Source organism: Onychomys torridus, chromosome 5, assembly GCF_903995425.1.
Source record: "Onychomys torridus chromosome 5, mOncTor1.1, whole genome shotgun sequence".
NCBI classification, from domain to species: domain Eukaryota; kingdom Metazoa; phylum Chordata; class Mammalia; order Rodentia; family Cricetidae; genus Onychomys; species Onychomys torridus.
In genome coordinates this window covers 135,737,110-135,750,316 of record NC_050447.1, presented here as the reverse complement: position 1 = coordinate 135,750,316, position 13,207 = coordinate 135,737,110, and positions in this window count along the sequence as shown.

Below are 13,207 nucleotides of genomic sequence, written 5' to 3'. Positions count from 1 at the left end.
CGTTGCCTTTACCAGGAGAAGGCCACACACAGAGGCTGGAACACACACACACACACACCACAAACACAGGAAAAAGAGAGAGAGAGAGCGAGCGAGCAGGGAGGAACTGGACTGAAAACACCACCGTACTGAATGGTCTGTGACACGAAACATTCTCATACACAGAGCACAGGTTTACAAGGAAAAAGCCTCCGCTGTCAATAGTCCTGGCACTGTTGTTCAGCATTAACTGGCTTTATTAAGGACGCACAGCCACAGTTGTGGGGTCAGCTAGGGAGGAGTTCTGAACATACACAGGACGAGAGGAGGAGCTGGCAGAAGACAGATTATAATCCCACAGATCAGAAAGCATATGGCTGGCAGTGCCCAGGTGACAAAGACAACTGACCTCGGGGAGGTAGGTAGAGTTTTCTGGGATTTTTACCAGTCTTCTAAGATGAACTTCTTGCTACTTTGGGAAATGAGGGAAACTACTTTTTGTAGGTAGAGTATTTGTGAGATAATTCTGGGGCCTGGGTCTCTCTGTGAGTATGACACCAGGAAAAGCAACTCAGAGCTTTGATTCTCAGCCTTGAGAGGGGTTTCCGGGAATCCCCTGGAAGCTTGACAAAATGCTCCCCACTCTAGAATCTGGGGGAGGGGCTGTGTAATTGGAGCTCAGAGACCACACACCAAGCCAGTTGCTAGGGCCACAAGCCTCTGCTGCAAACTTTCCCCTTTCCCAGCACAGCCTGTGACACACAGGCTGTCACTCAGCAGATCCAGTCCTGCTCTGTGGCTATTGCTGCCACAGGTAAGAAAAGCATTGAATTTTTGTTATTGTTGTTGTTTACAACCAGGAAAGCCAAATGTTTTGTATACTCCCCTCTATATTCCCCCAGAGCAGAGATCCCCAACCTGTGGGTTATGACCCCTTTGCAGGGTAGAATGACCCTTTCACAGGGGTCACCTAAGATCATCAGAAAATAGAGATATTTACATTACAATTTGCAACAGTAGCAAAATTACAGTTATGAAGTAGCAACGAAAATAATTTTATGGCTGAGAATCACCACAACATGGAAGAACTGTATTGAAGGGTCACAGCGTTAGGAAGGGTCACCACTGTTCTAGAGTAAGACAAGCCATTTGGTGCTGGAGGGACCAACTCACCACTCACCTGTGTGTCAACAACCAAGGAGTCCAGAGGGAATAACTGATGTAGGAGACACTTTCCTTAAGACATGGAGGCAAGAAACTCCACCTCAGGTGTGGTTTACAAAGTGGCTCCACGGCACCAGATGTCTGCCTGCGGGGAGATGGCTCAGTGTGTAAAGTACTGGTCGTGCAAGCATGAGGCCTGACCCAGGGGATGGCAGTGCATGCCTCTAATACTACGACTGTGGGGCAGAGACTGGTGGACTGCTGGGCTTTGATGGCCAGTCAGCCAGTGCAGCCCCGAAAGTAAACCTATCCATCTATCTGAAAAAAAGTTAGATATGAGGGAGAGCCATAGAGGACATTAGTCTTTTGCCTCCCCAAACATCCCTTACAGCAAGCATACCTTTGTGCTCACATAGGCTCCCACACTCCCCTGACTGCTGGAACACCTGATAAACTGGAATCTCAGCTGTTCATTTACCAGTGTGACAAGCCGAGATGCCACGGACCAAAATGTTCCTCTTCCAAGGCATTGCTTCATTCAAAATGTCCCTAGAGACTAATGCTAACCTAATCATCACTAATATGAAAATTTGCATCTTTTTGTTGTCTTGTACCAAAGACAAGGTCAAAGAAACGGATTGGTTTTGTAAGCTGTGTGCTTTGTGTATTATTGGGTTAGGATTCTTTCAAAATTCAAATTTGCTTAAGTAAGAGAATGGAACTTGATTGTCGTTAGTAACTAGAAATCCTACCTTTGGGCACAGTTGGATCCAGGCACCCAAATGCCATCAGAACTTACCCTGCTGATCTCCACCCAGCTTCCTTTACCAGCTCCTTTATTAGGCTCATAATTGGGAGATAGATGCTGGGAGGGTCAGCCTTACTTCCACCTTTTCAGAAATCCTAGAAAAACAAGAGTTTGTGTGACAATAATTCAAGCAAACACCCTTGAATAAGTCCTGTTAACTGGACATGGGTCAGATACAGGAATCTGGACCAGTATCTATTACAGACAGCGGAGGTCCACTTGTCCATTCCTAACTCTAAGCTGACCTCTAAAATCATAGAGAGGTCATGGAGAACCAGAGTTTTAGGGTACAGCCCAGGCTCTAGCAGCCTCAGTAGGGTAGGCTCAACTACCTTTCCTAACATCACAAGTGTGGACTAGAGCCCAGGGTACTGATTTCTAAGCTTTAGTGTCCTCAGACAAAGAATTGGACCAGGGCACGTGGTTAGTAACAAAAAACAGTTTATCAGGAAAGAGAAGAACTCTTGTGAGAATGAGAGTGGGCCAGAACTGAGAGAGGCTAGAAGCTCCGCCCCTTACATGTAACCCTGGTGGGGAGAGGTTTCCAGTCTCCCTGCCCATAGTTTTCTTCCTCTCTTATACACTTATTTATTCTGTATTGTATACAGACATGCATATCTCAGTGCTAATGGCTTTCAGGAGTCAGTTCTGTCCTTCTACAAGGTGAGATCTGGAAATCAAACTTAGGGTGTCGCCCTTATAGGCTAGCACCTCTCTTTATTCACTGAGCCATCTCAGTGGCCATTCCATCTTAATCTTGATGCTCTTCCTCTCTCTGCCTTACCCCCTTACCATATCAAATGCCAATTAAAGAAGGAGCATGGCAAAAAACTGGAAAGGAGGTCAATCAATGTGCACTGGAAAGAGGAACTAGACCCTAAGAGGAATTGGTGACCTTAAGTTCATCTTCAGGGTACTGGCATAAGCTATAGATTTAAACAGGGAAGAATCAATCAGGCAGGGAATGCACTGCATAATTATGCAGTTCTGGTCAAGGTGTGGGCCTATCCTTCAGAGTTTCAGCTGCTCTGTAAGGTGGTCCCAAAAATTGTTAATCACTGTCATTTCCTGGGGGGATCAATATGGTTCCTAAAACAGGTCTGCTCTGGGGAATATGCTGGGGGTGGGTAAGTGTTCTCATCTTGGGGGTTACATGCAAGGCTTCATTGTTCCAGGGATCCAAGGAGACATTGTGTTTAGGACAATGACTTACCTCTCTTTGTACTTTCACCTTGGAAAGAGGATGAGGTAGATTAGTAGATATATGTTCCTTGAAATACTGACATGCATATAAAGAAGGGAACAGGAGTCCAATCTAAGGAAAAGGAGACATGAAGGCAAGGTGTCCAGCATCAATCACTTACTGAGAATGTGGAGGTCCATGCTCAGATTGGGCAGAAAAGAGTTGATGCTCAGCCTGAACACAAGAATGGAATAAGAGATTTAAGATCGAGGAACCCTCTTCTGAGAAACTATGGAATCTCTAGGTAGTAGAAAGATAAAAAGAATAAAAGCCTAACTCAGTATCTAATTATCAGCACACTAATGTTCACAAATGGTCTTTGTGAACTTCTCAATTAACGTCGGTTAACTAGGCAAGTGTTTCCCAGATACCTTGGATTCCAGGAACAGCCAGGCCTGGCAGGCAGGACAGACCACCTACAAGATGAGAACACTGGCTGCACCCAGGAACAATATCATCTTTTACAGAAACAGAAAATTATAATGTGTGTAGACATCCCAGGTGTGAATGGGGATTTGGTATCTAGCAGAGCTATCTTAGGCCTTTGAGTTTACTACAGCAGAATGCCCTAACCTGCCTAGAAAGAAGACATAAGTCCAGGACAAGGAGGTCAATGATGTTCATCTAGGCCTCTAAAACAAACAAACAAACAAACAAACAAACAAAAACAGGCATACACCACTGTACCCCATTACTGGCCTCTTTCATAAGGGTATAAATTCAATTCTTGGGAGCTCAGCTCTCATTACCTAATCATTTCCTAGATCCAAAGGATTTGATGACCTTTTCTGGCCTCCTCAGGTACCTGCACTCACATGCACAGATAAACTTTTATAAGGAGTTAAGTGGTCATAGAAGCCCTGAGCCTGGCATGTAGTAAGCACACAGTACCCAAATGCTAGTTTCTATTTGCTATGTGGAGAGCCATGGGAGTGTACAGGGAAGTGACCCCAGTCTTTCACAGTGTTATCTGTGGACTCTAGCTTTCCTCTACAGGATTCTTCACTTCTAGGATTCTGAGTAGCTCTTCTGTTTTGAGGGAACCTGGAGGGGTATATGTATGTATCAGACAGGTTCTGCAGAGGACCTGAAAGGAAAAGATGGGATGGAAAGGATGAGTATGTATTACAAAGGGAGATTTATTAGAATGGATTATAGAACATGGTCTGGGTAGCCAGCAATAATGATCTTCATACGGGAGGGACTGAGAACTATTGAGTACCTGCTCAGTCTACCAGACTGGATACCTCAGCAGTTATGCCTAGAGGATCCTGGAGAGCACTGACTTCAGTCCATGTTAGAAGCCTGATGGGCATCAGATCCACTGGAGCTAGGGTTATAGGCAGTTGTGAGCTACCCAACGTGATTGCTGGGATCCATACTCAGTACTTGTTTTTAACTGTTAAGCCATGTCTCCAGCCCCTGTAATTTTAAAATTTAGAAAAAAAAAATACACTATCCCAGTTTGCTTTCTGTTTCTGTGATAAAACACCATGACCAAAAAATACTTGAGAAAAACGTTTATTTCATCTTTTGTGTTCTAGTACATCATCAAGGGAGCCAAGGCAGGAACTCAAGGCAGGATCTTGAGGCTGAAACAATGGAGGAATGCTGCTTACAGCTTGCTCAGTTACTTTTTTTTTTTTTTTTACATAGCCCAGGCTCAGCTGCCTAAAGATGGTACTGTCCACAGTGGCCTGGGCCCTCCTACATCAATTAGCAATCAAGAAAATGCCCCACAGATATATATGTCCAAGGCCAATCTGGTGGACCAAATTCCTCAGTTGAGGTTCCTTCTTCCCAGGTGACAAAGTGCGATAAGAATTTACCACTTTCTTGGAAGATTTCTTGGAGACTTTGATAACAGTTTACTACTCTTGGCTCTTCTTTGTGTTCAGTGACTCAGTTTCCCCTCAATCCTTTCTATTAGTGCCTCTGGTCCTCAGCTATCTTTCATTTGCACCTTCTGGTCAGTCCAGGCTGAGCCTCTTGGGAGAGAGGTTCTCCATAGGCCTTCAGACCCTGACCCTCTCTTCCCACCAGTACCAACAATGCAGGACTACAACTTGTAGCCAGCCACCCCAGAGCAGTGGTGATGTTGGCCAGTGCTGGCTCAATTCCCACAGGCCATCATGAAATTGAGGAGTAGAGTTTTAAGCAACAAAACCCATTCTTTTTTTTTAATTTATTTTTATTTTTTACACATCAGCCAAGGGTTTCCCTGTCCTCCCCACTCCCATCCCTACCCTCACCTTCCCCCCATCTCCTCCCCTCCATTCCCATCTCCTCCAGGGCCAAGACTCCCCTGGGGATTCATTTAAACCTGGTGGATTCAGAACAGGCAGGTCCAGTCCCCTCCTTCCAGGCTGAGCAAAGTGTCCCTGTGTAAGCCCAAGGTTCTAATCAACCAGCTCATGCACTAAGGACAGGTCCCAGTCCCACAGCCTGGATGCCTCCCAAACAGTTCAAGCTATTCAATTGTATTACTTATCCAGAGGGCCTGATCCAGCTGGGGGCTCCACAGCCTTTGGTTCATAATTCATGTGCTTCCATTCGTTTGGCTATTTGTCCCTGTGCTTTTTCCAATCTTGGTCTCAACAATTCACGCTCTTACAGTCCTTCCTCTTTCTCAACTATTGGACACCTGACAAAACCCATTCTTAATTCTTCTTCATCTAAGAAACAATGCACACACTACATGTCTGTAAATAGCTACCTGAGTTTTACACATGAGATGACAAATAACTCATTGAGCCTCCAACTGTGTTATCCTAACCAACATCTTGACCTTGCTCACACTTGCCCTGACCACTGCAAGGCAAAACCCTTCTATGACAACCATGTAAGGAGAATTTTACTATTTTGCTTAGACTTTAAAACAAAATGAAACAAACCAGAAAAGTAATGTTTGGGGGCTGGGAAGATGGCTCAGCAGGTGAAGTGCTTCCCATGTAAATGTGAGGACCTGTTCAAATACACAGAAAAGTATAAAGCTGAGTGCAGAAGCATATCTCAGGCCAGCAGGCCTGGTACATGCAGCTGTGAACAATAAAGAGACCCTGTTTCAAATGAGGTGGAGTGCAAGGAGCAACACCAGAGGCTGTCTGAGCTCCACATGTGTGATATGGCTTGCACACATCTGTATACACACATGCACACACACAAGATTAAGAAAAATAGTCTTTAAAAGTAATGCTTTTCTACTTCTTGGCTTAATTTGCTTCAGACAAATTCTGTATATACTGATTGTCACCATTGGGTTCCTGGAATAAGAGGATCCTGGATACAGAAACAATGGTTTTTCAAGAATGACTGATGGCTTCAGTTGCTCTCTGGTGAGGACTGAGGAGCAGCATTGATCAGAGAGATGTGCCAACTCACCAGGAATTAGCCCAGACTGTCCCTTTGGTACCACCACTTGATTAGATGAGAAGGAAGGCTAGCTAGTGAACTGCAAACACCCCCTCCCCCATGTGTCATGGATGGTTCTTTTTCAACCTGACATCATTTCCCCATAATTCCAATGACAGAGGCAAGGAGGAAGAGGTAGAGCAAGCTGTTTATCTGAAAGAGGGTCCCAGCTAAGGGCTCCAGGTGAAAGTTGGGAAAAAAGAGAGAAAGAAAGAAAGAAAGAAAGAAAGAAAGAAAGAAAGAAAGGAAGGAAGGAAGGAAGGAAGGAAGGAAGGAAGGAAGGAAGGGAGGGAAAAGCAAGGTCTGTGCCCAAACACCCTGTGGTGAAATTCCTTTCCAAACTCAAATTGACAAAAACTTAACACTATAAGAACCATTGTACCTGGGTTTCTGATTTAATTTTCCGCTGGAACCAACCATCTGGGAGGCAGCTCTGCTCTGCTGTGGGCTAAAGATCAGAGATGATGAACACTAACCTGGACATCTAAGTTACTTACAAACCTTGCATAATCTGTGTGTTCTCTGCCCCAGCTGAAAATGTAAATGACATTTTAACCAGAAAGAGGAGAGATCAGACTTGGCAGCTACTTGGGAGAGAGGCATGTAAGCCTTAATTGGTGAAGTATTTTTTGAAGAACTTCTTTGCACACAGTTACTAGATAAACACTTTGCAATAAAGATATGGGGTTGTTTTATATTGTCTCTTTTGGCTTTCAGAAGATCACTTTTCTTAGCCAAATTGGAAAAATATTAATTTAATATTTAATATAAATTTAATTAGTAAGGAATTCATTTGATATTTTAAATCTATACGCTTATAAGAAGAGGCCAAGGTTTTCTTTTTTGGTATTTGTTCTAATCTTTAAAGTCATAGACTAACAATACTTATTTATAAGGAATTTGGGACCAGAAAGATTGGTATTGGCTATATATTATGTGGCCGGCCTATTGCAGCAGTCCTAGAGAAAACAAAAGGCCCATGAAAGAATCCAATATGCAACAATGAAGACAGGCAAAGACCTGGCTGTTAGTTAGCACCAGCTGGGTCTGAGTGCAAATCACAGCTTTTCAAGCTGTGTGGTTAGAGACATTTCTTAATCTCTCCAAACCTCCATTTCAGGACCTGGAAATTCATCACATCCAGCTCACACTGGCCTAAAGAGTCACTGCACAGCTAGTCCTCTCTAGTATGCACGTTCTATCCCGGGACACTGGACAGGGAGGGAAGTGCCAGCAACCAGTTAGGGCATGGAGATCAATGGAAACCTCCTCATTGCAGTCCTCCACTTCCAGCTACAGGCCCGCTGTTTCTATTCCTTTACCCCAAACTGCAGAGTCTGGTCTGTGACAGCTTTTTCCCTGGGATCAGACCTGGCCTCCTCCTTGCCAAAGCTCAATCTCTCTGAGGCCTCTGCATCTCCCTCTCCACAGCAACCATGTATGCCCTGCTGACAGGTCAAGAGAAGCACCAGTCTCTGACTGGATGTCTGGTCTTTACACCAGCTTCACTTGCCCCTCACCTTCTCTGATTGACCTACAAAGAAAAACTCCTCTCCCACTAAGGCTACAGCACAGTGTCTTTCTGGGGCCTTTAGATACATGTCTTCTAAAAGCCACCACAAGGCCCTTTGCTGAACACCTGGAACACTGCCACACTTCCCTCAGGTAGAGCCTCCTTGAATCCCTCCTTTCTTTCCTTCCATGCCTTGTCATTCCCTGACCCAGACCCTGCTGACATTTACTCCCCCAGACACTGCTGGCCTTTTCCTGTAGTCCTGGTCTCTCCAGCCAGTCATAGACTCCCAAGTCCCACTTGTGAGCCACACTTCATGTAGTAGCTCCCAAGGTAGGACACAGGCGCATAGGTTGCTGAGTTCTATGCAAACTCCAGCCAGGACACAGAGAACCTTAGGTCCAGAACTGGGCCAGGAGATTCTTGCCGTATCTCAGTTCTTCCTAAGTTAACAGCCACCAGTTCATTATCTATCCATGGTTTGACATCTCAAAAAATTCTGGTCATATCCAGTCTGGGAAGACAAAAGCAGAGCTGCCAGGGCTGTTCTCCTCCAGCTCCCTGATGAAAGAACCGGATGTCACTTTTATTACTCAAATGACCCAGGACTTTCCCCTGCCCTCACCCCTTTCCATTGCTCAAGTTCCTCCCTGGCCTCTGGATTTCACAGTTGCCAATGGCTGGCAGCTAGATGGTTGCCTTAGTCAGTTTTTGTTAGTGTAACAGCTGCTGCCTCAGAGGATCAAAACTTAGAGTGAAAGGGTTTGTTGGGGTTTCTAGTGTGTGGTAGGTTTCACTGTGCCTGTGGGGGAGCACATCATGGCAGGGAACGCTGCTCCCCTCACTGATGAAGAGGGAGAAAGAGGGAAGGAGGGAGAGAGGGAGGGAGGGAGAGAGAGAGAGAGAGAGAGAGAGAGAGAGAGAGAGAGAGAGATACTGTTAGTCCCTCACCAGCACACTAAGTGACCTGATTTCCTCCCACAGGTGGGGTCAAGCCTTTAACACAGAGGCCTTTGGAGGACTTATATCCAAACCACAGCAAAGCTTACTTGTTTGCTGCCATGCTGCTTCCCTGGAAGGCACCTTGTGGGATGTTCCCAATCCTCCCAAGTCAGGGTGTGTGGCTGCCTCCAACCACCACTTGTCAGTTTAGATGCCATTTTGCCATCTTTACCAGCTCTTAGAGGGAAAATAATAAAATAAATCCAAGTCTACACTAATGACTGGAGTCTCTACAAAGCTCACTTCTGATTAGCTCAGTGCTGAGCACTGTCAATCCATTCCTTTTAGTTCCCAAACTGACATCTGAGATTTCCAAAAAAACAAAAACAAAAACAAAAACGATGGCGTGAAATCCTTTAGGGAGTGCCAGCTCTGACTTTTCCTTTCTCCCTAGGAGTTACAGGGACAGAGTTGATGCCTGAGAAGGCTGGGACTCTCCAGGCAGCCCACACTATCCACAATGGGGTGGAGAACACAGTCCCAGCCCTTCAGCAAGACAGGGCTGGCCACAAACAGCCATCTGGACATCCTGTAACCCGAAACGCATACTTTCGAGAGGGGTGCACATGACAGTCCAGCAACACAAATGATTTGCCCCCAAATGTTTACCAGCTCCCTGCCATGGTCACTTCCATCTATAGCTTATAAATGGATATTAACTGGCCCCTTCACATCAGAGAACCAGCCCCAGAACAGGTGGCCAGAAGGGTGGGTGATTAGAGACCTCCTGGGAGGTGCCGTGTGCCTGCCTGTGGGTGGCCTTCCTGCCTCAGGCCAGTGCCCACAGGAGAAGCCATAGAAAGCCTCCAATTTGGGAGATAGCAGTCTGTTGTCTGCTTGTGTATAGCTCTGTCCAAGTTACAGCTGGCTTTGCTTTCTGACCAGCAAACACTGCCAAGAAGGTTGAAAGTTCAGCACTCAGCCTCCCCGCAAAATGCATTCCCTTCCCCTTTTAGTCAGAAGCAAACAGCCCTCCCAGCTCTTTCTTCAAGGGTTCTTTAGAAGGCTTGAGTAGATAGATCTCTTTGCAAACTCAAGCCAGGACACAGGAGCCAGAGGGGGCACCCAGTTGGAAGGAGCGGGCATTGTCAGGGTCTTGGTTCTTTGCTAAAATAAGCCTTGTACTATCTTACTTTCTCAAACAGTTACTGGTATGTCAGACCACAGAGACATCAACCCCCAAGGAAGAAGATATGTTAGGCCAGGGTTTCTGAGCCTCAAATTGTGGACATTGCAGGGGCCATGTTGTGCATCTGCAGAAGTTTAATTCAACTATGCCCCCTTTGTCCTAGACACAACAGCAGCCACTTTTTATTTACCATGAAAGATGCCCCCTGATACTGTTGGGGACAAAACTGGCCATTTAAAAACATTGTGTTAAATGTGTCTAAGAAATATAAATGAACTAAAAAGCTATACCCTGAGTGTCCTAGCAGGCTATAGAGAGTTCTTGATGCTGTGACACTGTGCAAACCAGTGTAGAATAGACCTCAGGTAATGTCTACTAATGACCAGTAGTATTCTGGCCTTGCTCATAAAAACAGAGAATTAGCCAGTGTGGTGGAGCATGTTTGTGATCCCAGCACTTAGGGGACTGAGGCAGGAAAAATGCCATCCAGTGGAGGCCAGTTAGGAGCTAGATAGTGAGTTCCAGGGTAGTCTATGCTACAGACTGTAGTGGGTAGCCATTCTAGCTTTGACCTGCCTTAATAATTTCACCAATAACAGACTAAGACCCTGTCTCAGAGAGAGAGAGAACAAAAACCTAGCTGATGCTTTATGACAAAATTGGGGGAGGGGAGGAGAGCAGGCGTCAATGAAGCAGCTCAGTGGTCAAAGGTGCTAGCCACCAATCCCAGCAGTTAAGAGGCAGAGACAGAGTTCCAGGACTGTAGTAGAATTGTTAGAAGTTCTTATTAATAAAATCAAACCTGAGGCCAGTTATTGGGGTGAATGCTGGAAGATCAGAGAAGCAGAACAAGCCACAGCTATCTCACCTTGCTAGTTCCTCAGGTGATCCTGTTTCCTCAGGCTGGAAGCTTCTGAGTCCTCATCCCAATGGCTCTCAGCTGAACTGTGTTGCTCCAAAGCCTGAATGCTCAACCATCCAAATGCTTAACTAACTAAATGCTTAACTAACTCTGGTGCCTGGTTTTCACGCCTTATATATCTTTCTACTTTCTGCATCACTCCCTGGGATTAAAGGCTGGATTTCTGGGATTAAAGGCATGTCACCATGCCTAGCTGTTTCTAAAGTGGCTTGAACTCAGAGATCTAGCTAGCTCTGCCTCCCAAGTGCTGGGATTAAAGGTGTGCACCACCACCACCCAACCCCTGCTATGGCTTGCTCTGACCCATTTTCTAGCCACCATTTTTGGCTTTGTTCTAGTGGCTGTCTGTTCTCTGATCCCAGATAAATTTATTTCAGGGAACACACAATATTTTGGGGAACACAATACCACTACACAGGACAGCCTGGTTTATATAGCAAGTTCTAGGCCAGTCAAGGTCACAGGGTGTGGTGATATTTGATTTGTGCAACCCAATAAAATTTATCTGAGGATCAGAGGAAAAAGCCAGCCACTATAGTAAACATAGAGGACAGGCAGTGGTAACACATGACTTTAATCCCAGTGTTCAGAGGCAGAGATCCATCTGGATCTCTGTGAGTTCAGGGCCACACTGGGAACAGAGCCAGGTGTGGTGGTATATACCTTTAATCCCAGCTCTAACCATAAAGGTCTGGAGGTCTGTACAGACAGACAGGAAGTGACAGAGCTGGGCAGGAAGAGGAAGTGATGTAGCTGGGCGGAGAGAGAGGAACGGAGATGGCAGAACAGAAAGGCATATAGGCATGGATATACAGGAAGTAGGTCTCTTTGGCTGGGGATCTCCAAGTGGTGAGAACATAGCTGGCTTCTTTCTGCTTTCCTGATCTCTCAGTTTTAACCCTAATATCTGGCTCCAGGTTTTTTTTATTAACAAGACCGTTTAGCACTTCATCTTACAAGTGCCCTTTGGTCATTATTTCCATGAAGGCAGAACACTCCAGTGTAGCCTAGGCTGGTCTCAAGCTTGCTATCTGAATTCTGTTACAAATGCTCATCCTTCTGCTGAAGACTATCTCGTTCATATTAATTTTTAAAGGGCTCTTTTGTGCATTATTGAAAATAAATATTCTTTGTAACTATTGCAACTATTCCTTCAATTTTTTTTTTTTTTTTGTATTTAGAAACTTCTGTGGCACTTTATGACATGCAGAACTATATATTTTTATGAAGTGATAGCCAAGGTCTTTACTTTTATGTGACTAGGTGGGTACCCACCTATGTTTTTCTAGTTCTTTTAAGTTTTTATTTTACACCCTTCAAACCATCTGGAAGAGATTTGGATGTAAGGTAGGAAGTGTAATATTTTCCCCCAAAACAGCAAACCAGCAGTGTTAGCCATCAATTACTAATAATCTTTCCTTACTGATTTGTTAACAAGGTGGAAAGTTTAGTCCCATGCTGTTCCATGGGTTTCTGCTCTTGTTCAAAGTAAGAAGACATCTCTCATGGATGGGGAGATGGCTCAGTGGGTACAGTGTTTACTGCATGAACATGAAGGACCTGAGTTCCCCTCCCTAACACTGACATAAAAGCTGGGCTTTGCTGCATATGTCTGCAATAGAAGAATGGATATTTTGCCTGCATGTATGTTTGTGTACCATATGCATACAGGGCCCACTGAGATCAGAAGGCAGCATGGGATCCCTTGGAACTTTGGAATATTATAGTATGTGGTGGAGTCTCATTATTATGACAAAGTGGCTAAGATAAATGGACTTAATAAAGGGAAAGGTTTATTCTGGTTCACAGTTCAGAGACTTCAGTTCATGGCCACTTGACTCTGCTGCCTCAGGCCTCTGGTAGCTTAGTATATCACAGTAGGAATGAGTGGCAGAAGAGGGTACCAGTAAAAGAAAAAGGGAAGTTCCTGGGTCCCAATGTTCCCTTCAAGGGTCCATCTCCCACATCAATGATCAAATTTTCTTCCACCAAAACCTGCCTCCTAAAAATTCTGTTCATTCTTGGTAGAGCTACAG